Source organism: Orycteropus afer, unplaced genomic scaffold (assembly GCF_000298275.1).
Source record: "Orycteropus afer afer isolate SDZICR_OR568_19922 unplaced genomic scaffold, OryAfe1.0 scaffold00172, whole genome shotgun sequence".
Taxonomy (NCBI): Eukaryota; Metazoa; Chordata; class Mammalia; order Tubulidentata; family Orycteropodidae; genus Orycteropus; species Orycteropus afer.
Window position 1 is genome coordinate 2263695 of NW_006921759.1, and position 8514 is coordinate 2272208.

The 8514-nt window shown below is 38.0% G+C and overlaps 1 protein-coding gene across 1 annotated transcript in view; it reads right to left on the minus strand.

Annotated features, from left to right (window-relative positions):
• The window catches only part of COPS4 (COP9 signalosome subunit 4), a 115908-nt gene that overhangs the window by 32625 nt on the left and 74769 nt on the right, over nt 1-8514 (minus strand). The window lies entirely within an intron of this gene.

Consider the following 8514-nt stretch of genomic DNA (forward strand, 5'->3'; position numbering starts at 1 on the left):
CTGTGAGAGACTGTTGGCTGAGGGATGGTGGGCTGGAAGAGAGACTGAGTGTTTTTCCTAAACTTGAATTGTAGCCTGGTGCTTCCCTAATAAATCCCGTAATCCGTGAGTTCTGTGTGGCCACTGCAGTGAATTATCGAACCCAGGAGAGAAGTGGTGGGTGCTTTGGGAGGAACAGTTGGTGAGAGGGCTGGAGGGAGCCAGCATGTCTGGCCTTGCAGGAACAGACCTTGGGTTACTGATAGTGATTCTATCTTCCTTTTGTGGAGTTAGAGGAGATCAGAACATGTGACCTCCCTGCCTTTTTAGCACCACTGAACTGATGTTACTGAATTTTACATGTAAAAATAGTTAAATGGCAAATGTGTTGTTATATATACTTGATCAAAATAAAATAAAAAAAAGAAGCAAGAAACACGAAATGTACCACATCACACCCACAAAAAAATCAAACCAGTTGCCTTCAAATCAATTGCAACTCATGGCAACTCCATGTGTTTCAGAGAACTGTGCTCCCATACGGTTTTCATGGTTATGAGCTTTCAGAAGCAGATAGCCAGGCCTTCCTTTCAAGGTACCACTGGGTGGGTTCAAACTGCCAACCTTTCAGTTAGCAGCCCCACATTTAACCATCTGTACAACCCAGGGACTCCTCATACCCACCAGGATGGCTATAATCCAAAGGACAGATAATAACAAGTGTTGTTGAGGATGTAGAGAACTTGGAACCTTCATACACTGCTGGTGGTAATAAAAAATAATGCAGCTCTTTGGAAAACAGTTCGATAGTTTCTCAAAAGTTTAAAAATAGGGATAAAACACAGAACAGAATTTCAAATTCTAATGGAACCTGGACTTTTTGGTGCTATGCAGGCTGGATGAATTCCTGAAAACTATTGCCCTAAGGAGCTCTGGTAGCATACTGCCCAAGGCATTTGACTGCTAACCAGAAGGCTGGAAGTTCAAACTCACCAGCCACTCCTCGGAAGGAAGGTTGGGCAATCTACTTCCATAGTGATACACTGCCTCAGAAACCCAAGGAGGGGTCACTATGAGTCGGGTGGACTCGGACTCAAGGACACATAACAACAACAACAACAACAACACAAGATATCCTTAAAACTTAACACAACAACATTCCCTTAAGTCTTCCTAAAACCAAACAATAGTTTTGCTTAACTAATAAAGAATGTCTGCCTTGAGCATTATGCTCTTTTAAGAACTATTTATATGGGATCAAATTGACAACAGCAACTCAAAAAAATTGGACAGGAACCTCAGGAAGGTTACGCTAATGGCAGAGGAACAACTCAGAAAAGGAAAGTAAAAATGGTTTCACAACTTGAAGAACATGATCAATGTCACTGAATATCATACCTAGAAACTTCAACTGGTTTGCTTTTGCTGTATATATTCTCAACAACGACAAATAAATTGTTTTTTAAAAAAAAGGTTAAGCATAGAATTACCATATGACTCAGCAATTTCATTTAGTAGGGGAAAAAAAATGAAAACATCTACACAAAAACCTGTACACAAATAATCCTAATAGTATAATAGCCAAAAAGCAGAAAAACCTAAATGTCCATCAACTGATGAATGAGTAAATAAAATGTCGTATACACACATTGTTGTTGTTAGGTGCTGTCAGTTCAGTTCCAAATACCAAAACTATGCACAAGAGAACAAAACAATGCCTGGTATGTACCGTCCTCATAAGCTTGCTATGTTAGAGTCACTGCTGCAGCTACTATGTCAATCCATCTCTGAGTGTCTTCCTCTACTCGAGGGTGCTCTGCTTTATTAAGGATGATACTCTTCTCTATGAACTAGTCCCTCCTGATAACATGGCCAAAGTGTGTAAGACGAAAGTCTAACCATTCTTGCTTCTAAGGAGCATTCCAGCTGTATTTCTTCCAAGACAGATTTGTTCGTTCTTCTGGCAGACCATGGTATATTCAATATTTTTCATCAGCACCATAATTCTAAGGAATCAATTCTTTTGCAGACTTCCTTATTCATTATCCAGCTTTCACATTCACATGAGGTAACTGAAAATACCACGGCTTGGGTCAGGGTCTTTTGCAGCACATTTGCCCAATGCAATATGTCATTTGATTTCTTGACTACTGCTTCCATGGCTGTTTATTGTGGATCCAAGTAAAATGAAATCCTTGACAACTTCAATCTTTTCTTCATTTATCAGGATTTTACTTACTGGTCCAGTTGTAAGGATTTTTGTTTTCTTTATGTTGAGGTGGAATCCATACTAAAGGCTATATAGTCTTCGATCTTCCTTAGTAAGTGCTTCAAGTCCTCTTCATTTTGACCAAGCAAGGTTATGTCATGTGCATATCTCAAGTTGACTCATTAGTCTTCCTCTAATCCTGTTCCCGCTTTCTTCTTCATATACTTTAGCTTCTCAGATTACTATTATTATTTGTATATGCATACAATGGAAGATTATTTAACAATAAAAAGAAATGAAGTATTGATACATGCTACAACATGGATGAACCTTGAAAGTATTATGATATGTGAAAGAAGCCAGTCACAGAAGGCCACATACTGCATGACTCTATTTTATATTATATATTGTGGAAATATGCACAACAACCAAAACCAAACCCACTGCCATCAAGTCAATTCCAACTCACAGTGACCCTACAGGACAGAGTAGAACTGCCCCACAGAGTTTCTAAGGCTGTAAATCTTTATGGAAGCAGACTGCTTCATCTTTTTCCTATACAGCAGCTGGTGGATTCAAACTGCTGATCTTTTAGTTAGCAGACAAATTTTTTGCTTTAATACCTTTTATTGAAATATAATTTATGTACAGTGAAATACACAAAACTAAAGTGACACGGGTCAACGCATTTTTTTTTTTTTTTTTGCAGTGTTCCCTCCCCACCTCTCCCACCCTTGGCAATCAACAAAGAAAGTTCCCATCTATATATAAACCTTTCCTTGACCCTCCACAACAATGAACTAATACTACAGTTTTCCTTCTGTGATTGATTCATTTCACTCAGCATAATGTCCTCCAAATTCATCCACATCATGCAGTGTTTTGCAGACTCTACATTATTCTTTAGTGCTACATATCATTTCATTGTGTGTATATACCAAAGTTTGGTCATCCACTCTTCCACTGATGGGCACGTAGGTTGTTTCCAACTTTTTGCTATTGTAAATAGTGCTGCAATGAACATAAGTGTGCATATATCTCTTCCTGTCCTGGCTCTCACCTGTCTAGGATATATACCTAGTAATGATATTGCTGGGTCAAATGGTATCTCCAATTCCAGCTTTCTAAAGAATCACCAATACTGCTTTCCAAAGTGGCTGTATCACTTCACAGTCCCACCAGCAGTGCATGGGAGTCCCGATCTCTCCACATCCCCACCAACATTTGTTATTTTCTGTCTCGATGAACCTTGCCCATCAGTGCTGGGGTGAGATGGTATCTCACTGTTGTTTTGATTTGCATCTCCCTGATGGCCAATAATCGTGGGGATCTCTTCATGTATCTGCTGGCCACCCAAGTATCTTCCTTGGTGAATTGTCTCTTCATGTCTTCTGACCATTTTTCAACTGTACTGTTAATTCCTTTGGTGTTGAGGCATTGGAGTTTTCTATAAATCTTAGAGATAAGTCCCTTGCCAGATAGGTAATTATCAACAAGCATGAATCTGTTGCTGTCATTTTTGTTATGTGCTTTTTCGTAGTGTTGATTTCTTTGGTCCATATAATCTTCAGCGCTGAGCTCGTTTGTTTATGAATTGTGTATCACTTTCTTCATTGCTATTGTTTTAATATTTACTAAGTATTTGTGCTTGTCCTCTTTTTTTATTGTGATGCAAAGGTTTATCATTTTTTCTTTGAGGTAACTCTGTGATTTATAGTTTTCTTCCCAATTTAGAACAGTCTATTCTATCTTGCAGTTGTCTTGACTTCCCTACCATTTAGAAGTTCTGTAACTACACAATTTTTTCCCTTTTTTTGGTTTGTAGTTGTCCTCATTTGTCAATTGATGTCTCTGGGTCCCTGTTTACAATCTTGTAGGCTTATTTACTTTGGGTACTTCCATTGCTGGGTTGGTTTCTGGGTTATGTCATCATGTATGTTAATGGTCAGTTGTTTGCTGTTGTTGCTTCTCTGTCCAAAGGACTCCCTTTAGCATCTCTTGTAATGTTGGTCTCGTATTAACAAATTCCCTTAATTTCTGCTTATTTGGAAATGTCCTAATTTCACCATCATATTCAAAGGACAATATTGCTGGGTACATAATTCTTGGTTGCAAATTTTTCTCTTTCAGGGTTTTATATATACCATCCCATTGTCTTCTTGCCTGCATGGTTTCTGCCGAAAAATCTGACTTCAATCTTATTGGTCACCCCTTGTAGGTAACTTTCGTTTTTCTCATGCTGCTCTCATGATTCTTTCTCTGTCTTTGGTTTTGGTGAGTTTCATGATGATATGTGTTGGTGATTTTCTTTTGGGATCTATCCTGTTTGGGGTACATCAGACTTCTTCAATGGATATATTATGAATTTTCATATACTGTGAAAATTCTCTTCCAACAAATCTTCAACAATTTTTTCTGTGGTTTTATTTGTCTCTTCCTGTTCTTGAATTCCGATTACACATAGGTTATTCCTTTTGATGGTCTCTCACATGAGCCTTAGGCTTTCTTCATTTTGTTTTGATCTTTTTTCTGATTGATTGCTTTCTAAAGTATTGAAGTATTTACCTTCAATCTCACTAATTCTGTGTCCCATTGATTCAATTCTACTCCTTTGCCCATTCAATGTCTTATCTATTTCTGAAAATTTAGCATTAATTTTCTGGATTTCTGTGTGTAAACTTTGTATCATTTCTAATTTTTCATTTATTTTGTCATTTTGTTCTTGTATTGTCTTTTGAAATGTTCTAAGGTTTTCTCTGTGTTTTCCTCAATTTTGTCAGTGTTTTCCTTGCTCTGTCTCTCAATTCATTGAAGATACCTAAATACAATTCTTTTGAATTCCTTATCAGGGAGTTCCAATGATGCATCTTCCTCAGGGGTGAGTTTTGGGTCTGTATCCTGATTCCTTGTTTCTTCTGTTTTATCTTGCTTCTTTGAGTGGACTGTGATGCTCTGTTGTCTTTGAGGCATTGTGACATTTTTGTGTTTATATTTAATTGTTGATTGTATGTTGAAGTGACTTGCCCACGATTTTTGTTTTCTTTGGATTTTATCTAAGTAAGCAGGGTACTGTGTTCCTCTATTCAGTAGCTGGCAGCATTTATACACTCACCACCTGTTTCCTTTCCCATTGTCAGCCTCCCGTATGTCCCTGCTGGCCTGGGCAAACAGAGCTTATTCTTAGATTCCTGGAATCCGAATAAGAATGCTGTCACTTTAAAATCCAAAATGGCCACTGCTTGTAAAGATTCAAAATGGCTGCACCCTCAGTCACTTTATATATCCAAAATGACCACCGCTGCTTGTAAACATTCAAAATGGCTGTACCTTCCAGACAGCGAAAAGTCCACAGCTCAGGTTGTCTCCCTCCTTGCTGTTTCCCTTCCTAGTCAAAGGCCACCAGTGCAGTCATCCCTGCAGCCCTTGGAGACCAGGGCTGATCCTTAGGTCAATGCTCAGGTCCCTACACCACTTGGATATATTCAGGCTGTTGGTCCTGTCAGAGTAGCTGGCAGTCCACTTCTCCGGCCATGTCTGTACTTACTGTTTTCGTTCAGGTTTTTCCACTAGTTGGTGCCTACTCCATTTCTGTATACTTACTTTCAAAGCTCAGGGCTCCAGGATTATCTTCTGTATCTTTGTCAATTGGTTTCTCTTTTCTTTGTGGAAGATGGTCTGTGTAGCTTGTCTGCCTATTCCTCCATCTTACCAGAAGTGTCTGAAAATTTAAACTGCCAAGGAAACAGCTCACATGGTGGTAGAGGCTGGCAAGTCTCAAGTCTGTAGGTAGGTCTGGAGGATTCTCCGCACCTGCATGGTTCCAGGGGCTGGCAAAACCAAATTGGCAGATCAGATAACCGGCTGCTATCTCAAGACCAGGGGTGACATGATGATGAACCAAATGCATGACCAGAGAATACAGCCAAATGTTTTAACCACTGTGTCACCAGAGCTCAGGAATGATGGCTGCACAACTTTGAGAATAAACTAAAAACCAGTTACTTAAAAAAAGAAAATAAAAATGATCTATGTCTCTACAGTGCTACCTAGGGTTATAATTCCAATAAACAAAAATGTCCAAGAAAGTAATAAGGTCTAAAACAGAAAAGGGTGAAAACAAAGTATCTGCCCTCTATATATAGTCCTATGTGCAAACTTTGAGAATTGTCTGCTTCTTCTGAAACTCTCTGGAGCAGCCCATTCTTCTGCAAAGAATTATCTGATTTATCTTTCCATTTTTGTTTCAACAAGAATGCCAAGAAAACTGGGGAAAGCCAAAGCTCAAAGTTAAATGTAAAGCTCAATTATATCAACTCTGGAAACTTTGGCTTATTTATCTAGCTTTTAACTTGTGTGTCAGATATGTTCTTACAAAAAAAGATTTAAAGCTGGTCAGAAGAATATACAAAACAGAAGATAAAGAGAATTTAAAAGTAAAAATGAAACACAGCAACAACCAAAACATATACAATAAAATCCTATATACTTATTCAATAAAATCCTATACACTTATTATAGGTGGTGGTGGTTGTTGTTATTTGCCATCGAGTCAGCCCCAACTCATAGCGACCCCTCCTTGGGTTTCCGAGGCAGTATCACTACGGAAGTAGGAATGCCCAACTTTCCTTCCGAGGAGTGGCTGGTGGGTTTGAACCGCCAGCCTTCTGGTTAGCAGTCAAGTGCCCTAGGCTCTATGCTACCAGAGCTCAGGCTATAAATTTACTTTAAACTTTCTAGCAAACAATCAAAATAGAAAAAGCTATCAGTTTATTGATTCACAGTGTGTTTAAATAAAATAAAAATCAATTCCTCAGGAGAACCACAATAATCCCAATGCTAAGAACATAAAGGAATTTTTCCAGAAAACCTGCATAAGAATATGGACATGTACACCAGTTTCACTGCAGCACTTTTCAGAATAGCCCAAAGGTGGAAACAACAAAAATGTTCATCAACAGATGGATAACAAAATTTAGTCTAGATATACAATGGAAATATTACTCAGGTATAAAGATAATGAAGTCCTGAGTCATGCCACAAAACATGGATGAACCATTAAAATATTACGCTGAGTGAAATAAGCCAGTAAAAAAAGACAAATGATCTCACTTATCTGAAAATAAGCAAATATACAGAAAGCAATGATCATTAATGATAACCAGAGATGGGAGGATGGGGGAAAAGGGAAGTTTTTGTTTATTTATGTTAATGATGGTAGAATATTTTAGAAAAGAATAGTGATAACAACTGCCCAACATAAAGAATATAGTGAATTATGAAATTATGTAACAATTATAGAAAAATTATAAATGTAGAACTCTGTGTCACTGAATGATAAATGTGAAAATTGCTATATTGGTGAATGCTTTGGTGTATTTACTTTCACCACAATAAAAAAAAAAAATTAATATACTGTAGAAAAAAAAAAGCTATTAACCAAAAGGTTGGCAGTTCTAAGCCAGATGAGGCAATCTTCTTCCAATAAAGATTTATAGCCTTGGAAACCCTATGGGTCAGTTCTCTGGTGATATAGGGTCATTAAGGGTCAGAATCAACTTGATCATGGTGGGTTTGGTTTGGTATGAGAAAAAAAAAATCCTTTAGGAATCAGGAAAGCAATGCCATTTACAATAACCAATCAAAAGATGAACTCTCAAAAAAAACACTGCTGTCAAGTCGAACCCAACTCATAGCGACCCCTCCTTGGGTTTCCAAGGGGTTATCACCAAAGAAGTAGACTGCACAACCTTCCTTCTGAGAAGTGGCTGAACCCACCAGCCTAATGGTTACCAGTCAAATGCCTTAGAGACGACACTACCAGAGCTCCTAAAAGCAGAAGTACTTAGGAATAAAACTAACCAAAGACACAAAGACTTATACAAAGAACACTATAAAACACTATTAAAAGAAATCAAAAGAGACCTATAGCATGCTCCTGGATAGAAGACTTAACATCATGAAAATGTTACTACTACTGAAAACAACCTACAGATAAAATGCAATCCTCATCTAGATTCTATCATCTTTCTTTAAGGGATGGAAAAACTAATCATCAACTTTATATGGAAAGGAAAGAGATCCTGAATAAGAAAAGCACTACTAAAGGAGAACAAAATCAGAATGCCTCATATTTCCTTATTTTAAAAGGCTATACAGCCATGGTAGTTAAAACAGCATGGTACTGGTACAATGGCAGACAAACGGAACAAAGAAACAAAATTAAGAACCCAGAAGTAAATTCATCCACCTATGATCAGCTGAGGAGCTCTGGTAGCATAGTGGCTAAGACACTTGCCTGCTAACCAGACGGCTGGCGGTTCAAACCC